The 18,697-nt window shown below is 43.5% G+C and overlaps 1 long non-coding RNA gene across 1 annotated transcript; it reads right to left on the reverse strand.

The window, feature by feature from the left end:
- Positions 1-4,056: 4,056 nt before the first annotated feature.
- On the reverse strand, positions 4,057-17,455 carry LOC122457198. Its single transcript, XR_006276610.1, has 4 exons — positions 17,207-17,455; positions 13,852-13,855; positions 6,220-6,225; positions 4,057-4,069 (listed from the first exon to the last, which is right to left on the reverse strand). It is a non-coding gene; the product is annotated as an uncharacterized LOC122457198 (long non-coding RNA).
- Between the last annotated feature and the right edge of the window lie 1,242 nt (positions 17,456-18,697).

Here is an 18,697-nt window from a genome sequence, read left to right on the forward strand (position 1 = left end):
ATACACAGCTGCCTAAGTCCTGACACTACTGAGTGGCTTGAACTTCAGCCCCAGTGACATCCTCAAACTAGGTGTCTCCCTCCCCCGTCTCCTAAGCTGGTAGACCTGCTCAGAAGGCCACCTTAGAGCATGCTGACTGACTCAGGCCCTGCATCAGAGTCGATGTGGTGGGATCCGCATTTATACTTAACAGTTCATGGGTTAGATGTTCACCCTGGATGTGGGAGACTTGGCTCCAAATCTCCACTCTGCCTCAGGGGAGCAGGGACTCGAACTCAGGTGTCCCTCACCCGGGTGCCTGCCCTAACCACTGGACTATTGGATAAAATGGAGACAATGGAGCCTCCCTGTTTTTTGTTGTGATAAAGGCTGATCTGGCTTAGGTACCTCCTCTACCTCCGGGAGAGGGTCCATGGCCGAGAATCCCAAGCGGAGGATGGCACCTCCCTCCAAACCAGACTTAGGCACCTAACTCCTAAGCCTCTTTGGCATTTCCTATCGGCTGGCTTAGGCAGTTCCCCGCTGAGCATGCAGGTTTCTATGAATCCTGTTCAAAGGAGGCCAGCTCTGCCCATACAATGTATTGGATGTCTGACTGCTTAACTCAAGACTGAGGAATTCCACAGGGTGGCAGGGTACCTAACCATTAGGAGTGGCAACACTGATACATCCCCTTTGTGGATCTGGCCCTTTCTCTTTCTCTATGCCTCAGTTTCCCCTGTACAGTGGGGATAATAGAACTGCCCTACCAGACAGGGAGGCTGTCAGGCTTCGTACATTGAAGATTGTGACATGCTCTTCGGCCAAGTTTTTTTTACCCTTTCATCAAAGGTCAGGTTTCCTGAACCTTTTATCATTTGTGTTGCTTTCCTCTCTCCCTCTCCCATCTGATCCACATTTCCTAAGGTGTGCGTGCCCAGGATTGCACACAGCTCTCCATCTAAGGCCTCTCCAGGGCCAAGAACAGAGGGATAATTACCTCCCATGTCTTATATACGACACTCCGGTTAATAAACCCCAGAATGGTATTAGCATTTTTTTTATTTGCAGCTGCATCACATTGTCAGCTCATATTCCGTTTGTGATCCACTATACCCCCCAGCCCATTCTAGCAGTGCTGCAGCCAACCCAGTTATTCCCCCTATTGTAGTTGTTCTTTTGCTTTTTTTTTCCTTAAGTGTAGTATTTTGCATTTGTCTTGCTGAATTTCATCTAGTTGATTTCAAACCAATTTATCAAGGTGGTTTTTAATTTGAATCCTGTCCTCCAAAGTGCTTGCTAACCCTCCCAGCTTGGTGTCATTCACAAATATAAGCATACTCTCCACTCCATTATCCAAGTCATTAACAAAATTCTAGAATAGCGCCAGACCCAGGACAGACCCCCCTGTGGGACACTGTTAGATACATCCTCCCAATTTGGCAGCAAACCACTGATAAATAAATACTTTGGTCCCCTGGGACCTCTCCCATCCTCCATGAGATCTCAAAAATAATCACTAATGGTTCTAAGATTGCTTCAGCTTCCTTGAGTACCCTAGAGTGCATTTCATCAGGCTCTGCCGACTTGAATACATCGAATTCATTTAAATAATCTTTAACTTGTTCTTTCCCTTCTCTGGCTTGTGTTCCTTCCCCCTTGTTGTGAATATTAATTGTGTTCAGTGTTTGCTCACAATTACCCTTTTTAGTAAAGATTGAAAGAAGATGGACACTAAACTGGGTTCAGGGCATTGATCTTTCCTAATGTCTGACTGGGTCTTTCACAAAGAGAACCTGGGAGGGCCAGTGAGAAGAAGGGGAAAATGAGAAAAAAACAAACAGCATCAGATTCTGAAAAGCTTCATACCCACTCTCCCAATTCCCACCACATGATGGATGGGCTAACGGAAATGGCACTGGAAGATCAGGCTTCAATTCCCAGATCCTCAAAGGCATTTAGATGCCTAACTCCCATTGAAATCAGCTAAAATGATTGGTCCTTTAGGAGTCTGCATTCCTCCAAAGTGATGATCCCAAAGCAATTTATAGCACCAAAGTTTTGCAATAAAGTGCAGTTTCCTAATCTAAGCAAGGGAGAAAGTGTCATGCCTAATGAAGCCTTGTTCATCTAGTCTATGTCTGAAATGTTTTGCAGGTGTTTGTTTCAGAGATGAGGACAGATAATGAATAAAACATGTTTGTTCTTTAGTCTTCAGCAAATGTGACAAGCTCCAATCTTATGACTGGAGGAATGATATGAAATACGAGTTTGAGCTCATCTGAAAAGCTCCTAACTAATCCAAGATGTTGCATTGAGTATTCTTGCTTATACGGGTTATGTTTTGGGCCAGGGTTTATAAGGGACCAGGGAGATAAAGAGGGGGCGGAATGATCTTTAAAAAGACAGCAGGATGTGATCTCTGACCGATGAGGATATAATACCAAGCATTCAAGCAAATGCTGGCTTTGTCCCTTTGCTTTAAGACTAATTTGACCTGGCTGTTTTGGAGCCCAAAGGAAAAGCAAAATGGGGGGAGGGATAATACGCCAAAGTTTATTACATTAAAGTACACATGCAAAACAAGCCTCCAGAGTCTATTGGCATTAGCATAATGAGGTCACTGTTTGAACAGAGAATCCAACAAGATTCTGCTATTGATTATTAACGTCACCCCTAGAGGTGCCACTATGGATCAGGGCCCCATTGTGCTGGGTGTTGGACCAAGGCAGAGATAGATCTGCTGAAACTCAGCACTCCAAATCAGGGCCAGATTTGCATAAGAACCCAGCATGGTGGGTGTACATTGGCTGCAGAGCACATCTGAAAAATCTGACATCTTAGTTAGATGCATTAAAGTGAGCTAAGCAGTTTGGAAAACCTGGAGTCTACAATGTAGATAGACAGCTTTCGCCTCAAAGAGAAGAGCTTCACAGAACTGTGACTCATCATTGTCACTTCTCGGACATTTATTCTGCCCAGAAAACGATGAGGGTTAGAGCACTACTGAAGCCCTTAGCTGGATGTTATTATGTATAGACATAAGAAATATTATAAGATCACATTGGCTGAAGTCAGTTTTTCAAGCAATAATGAATAATTCCCCAAAAGACGGGACAAACTCTGCTCTCGCTCCCGTATTCTGCAGATATGAAGCAATTCCACTGACATAAACGGGTGATTGTTCTGAAGTAAGGGCCTGCTCCTTCTCCCACAGACATCAGCTGGAGTTTTTCCATAGGCCCTTACCCTTGAGTAACTAAATTCAACCCACCGATTGTAACAAACAGGTATTTTCAGTGCTGCTGTCAAGATAACATTGTTCTAGCCTTATCCTTGCATAAGCAGTTGCTAAGAGCCACTAGGTGTCGCTGCAATATAATTTACTGTATCAGCATCAAGAAAAGGAGGACTTGTGGCACCTTAGAGACTAACACATTTATTTGAGCATAAGCTTTCGGGAGCTACAGCTCACTTCATCGGATGCATTCAGTGGAAAATACAGTGGGGAGATTTTATATACACAGAGAACACGAAACAATGGGTGTTACCATACACACTGTAACGAGAGTGATTGGGTAAGGTGAGCTATTACCGAGGGGAGGGGCTCACCTGACCTGATCACTCTCGTTACAGTGTGTATGGTAACACCCATTGTTTCGTGTTCTCTGTGTATATAAAATCTCCCCACTGTATTTTCCACTGCATGCATCCAATGAAGTGAGCTGTAGCTCACAAAGCTTATGCTCAAATAAATGTGTTAGTCTCTAAGGTGCCACAAGTCCTCCTTTTCTTTTTGCGGATACAGACTAACACGGTTGCTACTCTGAAACCTGTATCAGCATCATGAATGCAGTGGTGTTGTAGCTGTCAGTCCCAGGATATCAGAGAGACAAAGTGGGGGAGGTAATATCTTTTATTGGACCAACTTAAGTTGATGAAAGAGACAAGCTTTTGAGCTGAGACAGAGTCCTTCCTCAGGTCTGGAGAAAGTACTCCGAATGTCACAGATAAATACAAGGTCGAAAAGATAGTTTAGCATAAGTAGCTAGCACCCTGAGTATGTCAGTGAGACCCACCAGGAGGATACCTGGGAAAGAATTCTCTGTAGTAACTCAGAGCCCTCGCTGTCTAATGTCCCATCTTTGGTTATTGGGGATATTTGCTACCAGCAGTCCCAGATGGGCCACCTCAATAAATGTATCAAGCTCAGTCTTGAAGCCAGTTAGGATTTTGCCCCCACAGGTCCCCTGGGAAGGCTGTTCTAGAACTTCATTCCTCTGATGGTTAGAAACCTTAATCTAATCTCAAACCTAAACTTGTTGATGGCCAGTTTATAGCAATTTGTTCTTCTGTCAACATTGGCACTTAATTTAAATACCTCGTCTCCCTCCCTGGTGTTTATCCCTCTGATGTATTTAGAGAGAGCAGATCCTCAAAGGTATTTAGGCTCCTTGATTCCAATGGAAACAATGGACGTTAAGACTCTAAATAACTTTTGAGGATGTGGGCCAAAAGCACTGTATAAAAGTGTGGTTAAAAACCAGTGGTAAATGGGCTCAGCTACCCTAATGATGAGTAATGAATGTGAAATTATAAACCACCCCCTTGCCGCCTTCTTCTCTAATTCCAGGCTTCTGGCTTACTTACAATTGGAAAAGCCTCATCCCTCGGCCTGATCAAAAATTCCCCAACAAAACTTGGAAAATTGGGGTTTTGACAAAAAGAAAACTTTCATGGCTGTTTTTTTTTTTTTTTTAAATTTTGGCAGTTTTCAGCTAAATATTTTAAGTTGGGGGGTGGGGAAGGAGGTCAATTTGTTTTGACAAAAGGTCAAACATTTTCCTGGAAAAAAGCCCTCATTTTTTCTGACCAGCTCAATCAGTTCAGCAAAACACTTAGACACATGCCAAACTTGTGCTTAAGTTCTTCCCTGTTCACCAATGATTTTAATAGGTTTTTGATCAAGCTCATAGGCGCCGATGCTTCTCCTAGAAGATGTCCTTGATTTAGATTCTAAGCTGGTGTCAATTGGGCTAGTTCCACTGATGTCAATGTAGCTTTGCTGATTTACACTGGCCTCAGTAAAGATTTAATAGAGCATGTATTATTTGACTCTGATGGAAGCATGTTCAACTCCAGCTGGAAGACGGCCAGGGAGTGGGTGTAAGTGATGTTACTTGTGGCATTCAATGAGTGTAGAAAATGAGCCTGATGGACCGGCTGGGGGGAAGAGGACACTTTAGCAAAAAAAACCCACTAACCTTCTGTAAATTGTTCTTTTGCCCAGTGGGTGCGTCAGTTACACTTTTTGGGCCTGATCCTTCTCTTGCACCTCATAATTCCACTTATTTTCCATGGAGGTACTCCCGATGTACTCCAGTTTGAGGAAGAATAGTTTTGGCCCTCTTGAAAATGCTCATTGAATGCCAAAAAACAGCAGCAGTTTACCACTTACACTTCCTCTCTGACCAGTTTACGCTAGATACACAATTCTTTTCAAACCACCATGGCTGAACTTGGATCAGAAACCTCTCTAGGAATTTGCTTACTGAATTTAGGTCTGAATTTAGCACAGAGAGGCTCAACAACTTGCCCAAGCCATCAGTTAATGGCTGTGTGGAGAGATCAGAACTCGGGAGTACCTAGTGCCTTTCCTCAGGCCAAGATACCACTGAAGTTCTTATTTTTGGAACCTTCTCTGGGGTGTCATTATTATCCTGACAACTCAGAATAAGGTGTCTAGGAATGTGACCTCAAAGTAGCCCAAAATACAAATTCCATGGAGAGTGCCATTATCATAACATGCTGCTGCAAATCAGGATGGCTCCAATTGACTCCAATGCAATTTAGCTTAGGCTGAGGACCTGGATCTCTTCCTTTCACACTGATCAGGACTCAACAGAATTCCATTATTCTAAAACTTACTCTCACACCACTGGGGATAAGTGAGCTCTGAGCCTCAAACTTAGAACCCTTTTAGAATTTTATGATCTCTGGGAGGGTGAACTTCCTGGGTTCTAGATTTTAGATGCTTTTAGAACTTCTAGACATCAGAATGGCCTATCAAAGTAAATTGCCCTAACTTTTTGCATTTATTTTCTTCATCCCTTCTGTCATGTTGTAATCTACTCGGTTGTGTTCCTTGAGGATATTCTCCTTCAGTTCCCCATCCAGTCCTTCTGCACCTTGTTGAACATCTTACATGCTGTTAATGGCCCTTCTTTCTGTTGGGTCAACTAATATCTCCTACGAGACTTTGCAGAGCATTCCAACTCTTTAGAAGAATAGCTGGCTCAAATGGTTCGTTCCAGTGTGTATTCCCAGAAGGATCTAATCCCTGACTTCTCGTATTGTGTTATACAAGCACTGGCCACTATTCAGAATCATTTTCCTTTCAGTTCTGTCTGCAAACTCTGTAAATTTTTTAACCCAGATGGCCTTTTCCTATCGAAAACACTAACTGTCAAAACTGGTGAAGGCAGCTGCTAAGTTATTCAGTTTTGGCCTGTTACTTTTTGCAAGAGGAAAGAATAAAATAGTGCATTATGATTCATCCCAGTATGATTTGCCAAAAAACCTCTTGAACCAAATAGTCCTTTTGCACATTATTTTACTATTGGCCAGAGAACAGTTTTGGAAGGAATTTGTGTTCTTTAAAAAAAAAAAAAGACCTAAAAAGAGATCCATGAATATTATTATTTGTATTACAGTGGATTCTCACTGAGACAAGGACCCCATTGTGGTAAGCTCTGCACGTACACATGTTAAGAGATCATTTCTGCCCTGAAAAGCTTACAGACTAGGTAGACAAAGTGTGGGGGAAAGAGTATCCACATAAGATATAGAGAGATTAAGTGACTAGCCCAAGATTAAACAGGGATTTGGTGGCAGAGAAGGGAATTCAGTTTTCTTACTGTCAGTCCAGTACCTTAACTAGAAAACCAACTCTTTAATAAAAAAACAAAACCAAACAAGCAAACAAACAAAAAAACCACCCCAGAACCCCCGTCCTTCTCCCCCCCCCCAAACAACTGAAAATAAAGATACTCTGATTACTTTTGGGTGAACCTCAAAGGCCAGATTTACAAAGCAATTTAGATGCCCAAAGAGGTAGATGCCCAATTTACAACAGGGCCTCGGCAGGTTAGGCACCTAAATCACATGTAAATGGCCCTTAAATTGCTTGTTCTCTTCATAACCTTGCAATCTCCAGTGACTTTAAGGGGGTTGGGTGGGTGCACCTGAGATCAGAATTCAGGCCCCACGTTAAGGGCAGAGGTGCTGACCACCTGCATCTCCCAGTATTGACTTCAGTTGCAACTGGACATGCTTGGTCCCTCTGGGAGTCAACCCCTAACCCTATCCGTTCAAGCAAGCACACACTAGTTTGGATGCTTCTCCTGTCCCTTTGAGGTGCCTTGCCTCTCTGCAACATACCCATGGGCCTCACCTCCCTCTTTACCACTCACTCGAATCTCACCCACGATGATCACAACACAGAATCTTTCCTTTGCATAGCAATGGCTGCTGTGCCAAGTAACGTTATGCTTCCGCAGCAGAATGATCAAAGCTGTTGTACATTCTGTAGGACCCGAAACAGCACCCTTGCTGGTGCCATGTGGTACTTCAATGAGGACTGAAGCAGATTTTAAAATCGCTTATTTATTTAACTAACAGCATGAGATAGCTTATAAAATAAGCACAAGGCTGAGGCTGTTGTGATCTAGCCTGGCTGTGTTTTCCCTCTCATTTTTCGGTGTGTGTGACAGAGAGAGAGAATCAACACACAGCAAGCTTTGCACTGCATAACATCCTGCAGGATGTGTTACAGTTTCCTGCTGGAGTATAACCTTCTAGGGCCCGGCTGCTGCTGAATTCACATCTCAGGGGACCTTTGAACATTTAAACTTCTATTTGGGAAATGTAAGCATTGGCCCCGGAGCCCTATTCCTCTAAGAGTTATGTTCATCCAAGCAGGGAAGAGATGCCCACCATGTGTTCCTGGATCAGCACAGTATGGGTGTTGAATGCTGAATATTCACAATGAACTGCTTGCAAGCAAGCTATGAACTTAGAACTGTTGGTGGAGATTATCTGGCAAGCAAGGAAGGAAAGTTTTCAAGGAAGCAGACATTAGGGGAAATATGAACTGCTCATGGACAACTGGGAAAAGATGCAAGATTTTGTCAGAATGTATTTGTTCAGCTCAGCTCTAGAAAACAGGTATCCAAACCAAAGCAATTGAGAAAGGAAGAGCAGGTGGACAAAGGTGAAGCGAGATCCCTTAACCAAGAACCCATACCTGTAGTGCTGAGCCCTTTTAAATAATTTGTGAGCACTCTAGTGACTCTCCCCTTGTTCTATGGTTTACAAACCATCAGAAATCAACCAGAGAAGCTGGGCTTGCATGGGTGTGTAAAATTAGTATACGTGGTTATGTGGGACTCAGTTGTGCCCTCGTGACTTCTTTATGTTGTTTTGTTGTGTAAATGTAACCCAATCAATTTGTCACTCTCTAGTGGGGGCTGGGTCACAGAGAGAGGTTCATGAGCTTGCTATCGCCTTTGCTACCAGAGGTGAGTCCTTCAGCTCAGGCAGTAGAGATATATGGCCTACTTGATGCAGAGGTCCAAGCAAAGATGTCCCATGCTTGCCAATAGCATGGGGCAGAGTGAGGGCTGCCGGCTTCAGCAGTGTTACTGAGCATGCTCAGGACAAGCCAAGCAACAAATCTTGGGGGCCGGTGACCCCACATGTCCCCACCATGCATTGCTTCCTGGTCCAAGGTTTGATCCTCACTGTGTAACAATATAATATATCCCCTGATTTCAGTGAGCCCACAAAATGCAGAGCAAACCCCAGCTGGCTAAAAGGGAGCAGCAATTGCTCATGTGCTGTCAGCCATTATTACCATTAACAAGATCTTTCCATACTCTCAGCAGCAATGAACAAATCATGTACAAGTCACGAATCTGTATGTGTTGTACAAACCTAAATGCATTCCCTGCGGATCTGGTTGTCTTACCTCACATGCCTGGCTGTAACCAGAAAGTATGTTTGTCTTCCCTATGGGCAAATCCTTGGCCTTGCAGACAGACACAGAACAATCCAAAATAAGAAAGTGGAAGGAAATGACCCACATGCGCGCACACACTCCCAGCAGCAACCCAGTGTATAAAACTTGGCAACCCACTCCTGGCCGTTAATTGATTCCAAGTGCTGTAGGTCAGCTGTTAGAAAAATTTCCTGCCCACAGCTGAAGAAAGAAGGCGGGGGGGGGGGGGGGGAAGGAGGGGATATCCTACTGTTGGGCCATTAAAAAATGGTTCTTGTTTATCCTCATCATTTATTATTAGTCAATTTCCCCCAAACTGTTTTATGTTTGGACTTGCAGGTTAAAAAAAGAGAAACCCACTTGTTGGGTCATAACTAAAGACTGGGAGAAGGGAGAGATGCTGAAGGTCTGGCAAAAGCTTTACAATGTAAAAATTAATGGTGGCTGGGAGGTAAGTTGATTGGGATCCACTGAGTTCCCCTTGCCACCTGCAAGGGGGAAAAGAATTAGTTGGGATAAAATTATCTAAGAGCGATTTATTTCCCCAGTTCAGAGCAGATTTCCAGACTCTCAGCAACTTTAGTCTGGTTGGGGCAGAGGGTTTCATCCCTTGACAATGTTGATTGGATTAGCTTCTCTCACTTCATAAACTGCCCTTACTGGTCCAGAAACTGCATTCCTACTGATGCTAATGGAAGGTCCTTTTGCCCATCAAAGGCTGCATAAGGGTGACCCTTTTCCTCCACTCTCTATCCCCTGCATATTCTATTCCAGTGCCCAGATTTGCTCTCCCTCTTTCCCTTCCTCACACATGGACTAGGTGTAATTCCCACCACCATGGGGCAGTGTTAAAACACACACACGACATGTTATAAAAATTGTGTGTACAATTTTCAAAAATTCTAAAGTGACTAAAATACTGAAGTCCCATTTTCAAAATTGACTTGAGCACCTAAGAGCCCTTTTGGTCTGTGTTGGTACAGCACCTAGACCTGGTCCATGAGTGGGGCTCTTAGGATATGTCTACACTGCACATTAAGCCCGGGATCTGACTCATGTTTGTGCCCCAGTCCCCCCTGCCGTTCTCACACAAATCAGTCTGACTCAGGTCAACAAGCACTCAGGACCTGGGTCCTAGGACTCCGCTGGGGGTGGTAGGCCAGAGCCTGAGTCTTGCTGAGACTTGGGATGAAGCCCTGCCATTTTGCAGTGTGGAGACAGCTGAAGCTGCAGACCCGACAGTCTGTGTAGTGCAATTCGGATGCATCAGCATGGTTGTGGGACCTGGGTCCAGCAACTGTAAATCCAGGTGTACAGTGCAGTGTGGAGGCACATGCTCAGATCTCTCACATCTGGGTTTACAAAGTAGCGTAGGCACTCCCATAATAATAATTAAATAAGTCTAATTGCAAACCAAAAGGCCTTAGGCCTCTAAATTCCTTAGGAACTTTTGAAAATGTCCTCCTCTATTATCATGGGTTTGGGATAGCCATCCTTCCTCAAAAGTGCCAAAGTGATGGGTAGGTTCTGCTGCGTGTCCAAAATAAAGGCGGATAGAGTTTATCTTAGCAATGGCTTGGAGTGTTTTAGGAAACATTATCAGGATCATCCTTGCTTCTTTCCCCCTGTAATCCCAGGTGATCCAGCTAACACTGACCTGACAAGAGAGTTCCAAGGAACGGCAACATTTACATTGCAAGGCCAGATTCTGTTCCGAGTGGCTGTCGTGTGAGTAGAGTTACTCTGGGCTTACAGTGAGGTAACTGAGAGCAGAAGCCAGTCAATAAAACCAAAATACCTTTAAAATAACCAGGTGTAAAACAGCTCTTCGGTTCATCATAACACAGTGACTTTAATCCCAGGATTGTTGTAGGACTGTATATTCTAGGAATCCAGGGACCAAAACTCCCATGTCTAATTCTGCAGGATTCCCGGGAGCTTAGGCAGGTATAACTTCTGGAGAGGAAATCTCACTACATGAGCATATTAGTAGCCTGTTGCATTTTGCACAAAGGAGTCAATTGGCAGCTGCTGAGAAGTTTGGGATGTCAAAATAAGTGCCAGAGGATACAGTTTTGGGGCAGCGTTGATATTAAACTGTGCAAAATTTTTATTACACTGCATTTGGAATGAGACATAACTGAGGGTATTGGAATTATCCCATGGCCTCTCATATGCACCACGATAGACCGGAGGTGAACCTGACTACATTTCCCAGCAGGCCTCAGGGCTCTTTCATCATTCAACAGCTTCAGTGAAGAAGTGTTAATTTGCTGGGACCCATTGGCACAATAAAGGGAAAAAGCAGGCCTGGAAGAAGGCAGATTGGAAAGGGCTATGTCCCGTGTTTTGGCTCATATCTAACATTTCCCAGGGCAGACAATAGCAAAGTTCCTATTAGAATCCTAAGAGGACTCTGACCAATGATCCACCTTATCGCTCCGTGCAAACATTTGTCAAACAGCCAAAATTCAGGCCCAGTGTCCACTGCTACAATGGCGGATTCAAAATAAACAGACTGAACTGTTTGGGAAAAGCAGAGGCTGAGGAGCATTGCGTAAGGCTAGAAAAGAAGCTGTCTGCTCAGAGCCATTAGATGTGCTTGCCAGAGCTTGTGTTCATCAGCCTACATGGTTTGCTGATGTGAAAGGTGAAGGACCTGAGCTCCCCTCATAACAGTGCCCTGTTATTTGGCATGACATCATCCATCTAAATTGAACCGGCCAGGTCCAGCTGAGCTGTGCTTAGTGCAAAGCCCAGGGTGTTGTGGAAAGTTCATCCCTATGCCAACTTTCTGCTTCCCTCATCCCGGACCTGGCTAAGAATTGAATTGGCCCCTGGTATAATTTAGAATAATGTAAAGGCAGCTTTAAGTTACATGAGACACAGCACTGCCCTAGGAAAGTGTGAGGGTGGGTGAATGTGCAGCTTTATGCCTCCAGGAGACTTAAATTAGGGGAATTTCTAGCTGTTTTTTTAGGGCAGCTGTCCAGGGGCCAGGAATTGTCCCTGTATTCCTAAATGATTGCTAGAGTTCAATAATGCCATTGTAGGGAGAGCTGATATGGTGCTAGCTGGGGAGAAAAGGTACATTGCTTTCAGTTCCATTACAGCTGATCCAGGAAGGCTGTTGAGGTGGCAGGTGATGTCCCAGCAGCCCCAGTCAGCCCATGGGAAAAGCTCGGACAGATAAATGGCGAGAGTAGAGAAAGAGACGCTACAGTCATTGTGTGCCACCCAGATTGTGCAGATCCTCAGCGGTGGTTCAAAGTGGTTCAAATTCATACCCGCGTTAGAGTGAATGGACCGTTAGAGCGAACGACCTTGTGAAAACCAACCAGCAGAGGGCAGCATTGGCATACATACACAGGAGTCAATAGCGGGCGAAGTGATATTAAGGGACTTTCCCTGAATTTATCATCGTTTGTTTACTATTTTAGAGCTTCCGATTTTCGGTTGTAACCAACAAACACCGTGAAAACACCCCCAATAAAAAAATAGGAAAGAAAGCAATTGGTGGTTGTACCATAAACATGAGAAAAACACTGGAAATGGTTACTTGAATCTCAGGGTTTATCTTTATGGAGCAGTTATGCAGAATATGGGGGTGTAATTTCTAGAGTGCACTAACATGTTGAGCATTAATGGGTTTACCTAGACCCTGCTGCTGCGCGTGAAAGGTCCCCTCGTGCGCTTTAATTGAGTGTTGTTTGCAACAGTACAATGTTAAAGAGCCCTGTGGAACATTACAAAGAGATTACTCACTACTGTGCATACTACTGGAATGAATAATGTATAAGATATACAATATGTAGTACATATAAGTATTGCTCATTACAGTATATACAGAGAGAGACCCAACCCCCCTGATTTTTTACATCTTCAAAAACTCAAAATTTGCTAAAAATACCCCCCCACACACACACAATTAAATTAATAACCCCACCCCGCAAACAGAAGCCCTATCTACTTACATTACAGCAGTGCCCTGAGGGCCCAGTCGGGATCAGGGACTGACTTGGCTTGGTTCTGTACAAAGGAAAATTGGAAGAATGTTCATATCCCTTCTCCCAAATGTTCTCCTACATTGTGAATTGCTGCTTTGGGGGAATGGTCCAAAGGGTCAAGGGTGATATTAACTCCTGTTCAGAGGCCCAGCACTGGGTTGTGCCAGGGGCTTTGGGCCCAGTAAAAATAGGACTTATGTGGGACTTGGAATGAGGCGTGGGAGAGTGAGATGCAATGGTTTTAATGCATTTTTAATTGAAAAATGTTTTTGTAAATCGCAGGTTTTTGCAATTTTCTTTTGAATTTGCCATTTGGGGATAAAACGGGAAAATATAATTGATAAACTATTTTTAATACTTTAATATTTTTAAAAATATTTTTGCAGTTTTTTTGGTTTTATCAATTTTCCTGGTTCCCTCTTTTCTCTCTCTCTCTCTCTCTCTCTGCCCCCCCCACCCCCCTTTATCCTCACCTCCTGAAAATTTCCATGGGCAGAATTAAAAAAGGAAATGGGGCTGGAGGGAAGAAAAAAGTGAGAGAAAGTAAGGGAAACCAGAAAAAAAAGGAAAGTGGCCATTTTTCAAAAATGAAGATCAACAATATAAAAATTTTCTATAGAAAAAATTTCAACTGTTTCAAATAAATCAAATTGCTCTTATCTAAAAACTGCCAAATGAAAATGATTTTGAATTTTCAAAAAATTTTCATAACAATTATTTTTTATTTCCCCCCACCAGTTCTAGCACTCCAGGCCTGTGGCTGCCCCTGTGCACATGGAACAATTAGATTGGAAGCACAGCACTGACTATTCTCTGTTTGTACAGCACCTAGCACAAGAGTCTCCTGGTCCATGACTGGGGCTCTTACACACTCCCTCTATACTATTGCTCCTACTGCTAATAATGAGCAAATCCAAGTTAATGGTCTACACAGAGATTGGAGCTTTTTCTTCTCTTTTCTCTTCCCCTGTCCAGGTTAGAACCTGTCCACGGGAAGGAAAAGTGCTTCTACTCTACCAAGAATGGGCCAAATCCTCAGCTGGGGTAAACTGGTGTCACTCCATGTTCAGAGAGCCAATTGCATATTTCTAATTTATACCCCTAGGGATCTGGCTCTCATAGTTCTGGTTACTAGGCTGGAAATCTGGTGAGGCCAAATTTCTAAAGAGATCTCCAGTATTTCTCATTTTCAGCCACATTAGGTATCCAAAGATCTTTAGGCCCCAGATCTTGCCATCAGTAAAATCCCTGGGCATTTTACCACTGATTTCACCAGAACTGGGATGAGATCTTTTATGGAATGTTTCATTCCCGTAAGTAATTATCTTCATATATGTATTATGAAGCTAAGCTTCAGGAAAATGTTTTACAGCTTAAAGGAACTGAACTAACATCACTTTAAGTTACTCCCTTGCTATTTTTCATTTAGATCTTTGCAACATATTTGAGTCCTTCCTGGGCTGGAAGTAGTGATGGATCCAAAAGAATCTGGAGTTTTGGTTTGGATGACATTCAGACATGGGTGCTTCTCTAAACACCATAAATGTGATTCTCCACTGTCCTGTACCTTGTGTCATCATTTATTCTTGACCAAAGTGGTCATAAAACTCTGCAATTCTGAGTCTGATAACACTCTACATCCACGTTGCAGAGATATAAATGTCAACACAGTGGAGAATTAGGTTCCTTGATTTTGCAAAGTTGGGCTTGCAAATCACACGAAAATGGACCTTCTTGAGATATTTTGCTGATTCTGCTTTGAACCAGTACACAGAAATGCAGAAACAGTCACAACAATGAAAAATAAAAGTGGCGGTAAAAAGTTACTTGAAAATTTCCGAACCTCAGGAACTTTTGGATTCAATTTAAATTTCAGACCTAAAAAGAAAAAAACAAACAGAATTAGTTCATATATAAGTAAGATTCAGGAAGTTCTTTGCTCTTTTTAAAATAGCAAACCTGTTCCTTTCTAAGGGTTCAAAAATGTCTAAGAAATTATTTTTTCACATTAATTTTTCAGTTTCACATGCTCTTGCAGCAGTTCTGAGTTCTACCTTGGGCTGGAGGTGGAAAAGCCAAAATGCCATAAGAAAAAGATATCTCACAAGAAGTGTTTTCTTATGGCCCCAATCTTATGGCCCCTGTGATAGGGCCCATATACATGTCTCTTTACTCCTGCATGGAGTTGCTCTGAAATCAATGTGGATTCCACATGGGAGCCATATGTGTATGGATCCCTTTACAAGATCAGGCTTTAATTTTGCAGGCCCAAGACATTTGACTTGTCCACATAAGCCTCCAAACTTCTAAGTGTGTGTCTGAAGCAAACCTTTCTTTGAGGATCTTATTATGTGGGAGCCACTTTGCCCGGCACTACTTTGACAATCTGCTGTTCTGCAGTGAGCAGAAAAAAACAAACCCAGCTTGCTGAAATGTGGCAGGTTGGTTGCCAGCACTTTGACCATATGCCATAAAGAGCAGATACAGACTTACTGTCTCGTGCCCTTTAGAAGTTTCCTATGACAGGTTGACCTAGATTTTTTTTTTTAAGGGACGAGATCTTCAGCTAATGCCAAAAATGCAAACAGAACAAAACAAGAGCCCTGCAGCCATAAATAATTCATCGGCCGAAATCCACTTGGTCAGTAGATATTAAGAGTCAACTTCGCAAGGGTATAAAGAGGACTCTTTACAAAAGGCTCCCATCTTTACGTGACAGATCAGGCCACATGGCGGTTATTGAGGATACAGGAGAGAAGAAAGTCAAGGAATTAAATTAACTGAACCATTCCAAATAAGTAGGGAAGGTGCTGATAGATCACAATAACGACAAAGGCAAGAAGTAGTTTCTCTCCTAGAAACAAATGTGTCTGGCCTGTATCCATGGCTAGATCATATATCTGACAATATCCTCTCTTTAATGCTTTGCAGACCTAAGGTATATTATCATACCCCAAGCCTGAACTCTCCAGGGAAATCATGTCAAGGAATAACCAAGGAAGCGTGTTCATAAAATAGAATGTATAGTGGGCTGGGACTGCCTTATATCCTGCGATAGGCTGCAAGTCATGCCAAGAACCAAAAGGGGGCGCTGTTAGACTGCCATAGGGTTTCATTTATCGCTGGGCCTGTGGGTTCGGTGGTAAGATTAACATGCACGCTCCCCCAGAAAAGGAAAACCGGCACATACCAAAGGCAGTGGTATTTTTAGCCCTTATCTGTGTGCACTCAGGGTGGACTTAGAATTCTCATACAATAATCTTCTCAAGTTTATCCTGCATGGACAACAAATTCCCCAAAGAGGCAGAAAAGCAGCTCATTTTATGAAGCACAGACAGCATGTGGCACGAATCTTTCACTTCTACCGGCTTTATTTGGAGGGACTGCTAATTAAATGAAATGGAAAGGACGATTTTTATTTTTCCTGTCCAAAAAAGCATGATTATTCCTTATGCTAAACTAGAGAATCATATTTTAAGGGGCAATCAAGAGCGGTTGATTCTCATATGGGGAAATACAGAAGGGGTTTTTTTTGCTTTTAATTTATTTTTGGCTCATGAAATGTGCAGGATTGACAGCCTTGGGGCCAGGAGTCTTCAATTTACTCACAGACCAGGGTCAGCATTATAACAGCATAGCAAGTCCCCCACCCCGCAGCAATGTCCAACATCAAGGGTGTAATGGGATCCCCTCAAATAGTCAGTGAAGTCTCTTCTCCATGGACCATTCCGTCTTTGGGGAGATCATCAGCAAATGGGCCACCTGTGGTGGTTGTAGCTTTTGAGAAGTGGGTATTTCTCCAATAGGAGACTCACCAAACACTGTTTTGTTAAGGCTAAGGAACTGTTAGGAACAAACAGACTTCAATGGAGTTACCCCTAATTTACACCAGCGTACGAGAGATGAAAATTGGGCACTTTGAATGTCCTTTATCTGCTGAACCAAACTTAGGGCCTCAGCGTCTGCCTTTAGAGACCCCCTTCATTGACATCACTTTCAGATCTGAGCATTTTAGGGGAAAAGGGATACCAGTTGAAATCCTGTGTAATGGATCTGAGATGAGATTTTTGTTGGCGAGGTGATGGCTGAGAACACAGAGCAGAAGGTTCCCTCCGTTTTGTGCATATTTTAAGCATTTATTATTTCCCTGGGTTGTATGTACTGTGACAAAGTTCCTGCTCTACCTTGGTGGGTCTTGCGCTTATTGGCGGATTTGCTCGCCTTGGAGCTTCACGGCAGCCCTCAGCTTTGCCGTTTTTCTGAATTTACAGTCCAGGTCGATGACTCCTGTGTCTGACCAGGAGTTGGGAGGATTTGGGGGGAACCCGGGCCCGCCCTCTACTCCGGGTTCCAGCCCAGGGCCCTGTGGAATGCAGCTGTCTAGAGAGCCTCCTGGAACAGCTGTGCAACAGCTACAACTCCCTGGGCTACTTCCCCATGGCCTCCTCCCAACACCTACTTTATCCTCACCACAGGACCTTCCTCCTCATGTTTGATAATGCTTGTACACCTCAGTCCTCCAACAGTCCATGTTCTCACTCTCAGCTCCTAGTGCCTCTTGCTCCCAGTTCCTCACACGCACACCACAAACTGAAGTGAGCTCCTTTTTAAAAACCCAGGTGCCTTGATTAGCCTGCCCTAATTGATTCTAGCAGCTTCTTGATTGGCTGCAGGAGTTCTAATCAGCCTGTCTTAATTGTCTCTAGAAGATCCCTGATTGTTCTGGAACCTTCCCTGTTACCTTACCCAGGGAAAAGGGACCTACTTAGCCTGGGGCTAATATATCTGCCTTCTATTACTCTCCTATAGCCATCTGGTCCAACCCTGTCACAGTATGCATTAGTCAAGATGATGTCCAGAGCTGGCTAACCCTCTTGCCCATTTTTTGAAGGTTTGACAAATCTAGGCAAGATTTAGGAGCCTCCATTTCTGGATATCCAACTTGAGACCCTTTAAAGAGGTCTCACTTGGAGGGGGTGAGAGCTCAGCACTTTATGAAAATCAGCCCTTGTAAGGTGTCTCGATTTGTACACCCAGAGATCACTAGTCATTATGGAAAATCCTGGGCTATGTTCACAAAGACAGTCCAAAGGGAGTTTCACAGAAGCTGTTTGTGGTGGACTCCAGGAAACCTTGCATTTTCAGAGAAATAAGCCCCAAAACCACCAATCTTTCAGGGCATGCTTGATAAGAAACCTGAAAAAGCTAGTAACTGCAGGAAAACCCTCACTCAAAGACATGGCCAGCTTTGCTGCTGCTTATATTTCCTCTACACCTCAAGATGCGAAACGCTGCAAGATGCACTAGACATGAGTCACTTTGGAAATACCCACTGTCCCTTGATGTTCTTCCTCTAGGGCACCCCTTCTTAAAATACCCACAAATGCAACTGATGATGTCATCGTGGATATGATGCCATGGCAGCCACTCAGCATTTCCAGTACCAGACTGGACTTTCTGATAATGATGGCGGGGGAAAACATGGTGCTACCTAACCCAGGTAAAAAAAATGCATGCGTTGCTAACCAGCAGGTTTGCAAGCAGTCTAGCACTCAGAGGGTAGTTCTATTTTTTCCGTTTCATCATAAATTAATGGCACGGTCACATTCACTCCTAAGTAGGGGGCCAGTGAAAGGGTTATGCACCACTTTTA

This window comes from Dermochelys coriacea, chromosome 22, assembly GCF_009764565.3.
Source record: "Dermochelys coriacea isolate rDerCor1 chromosome 22, rDerCor1.pri.v4, whole genome shotgun sequence".
Taxonomy (NCBI): Eukaryota; Metazoa; Chordata; order Testudines; family Dermochelyidae; genus Dermochelys; species Dermochelys coriacea.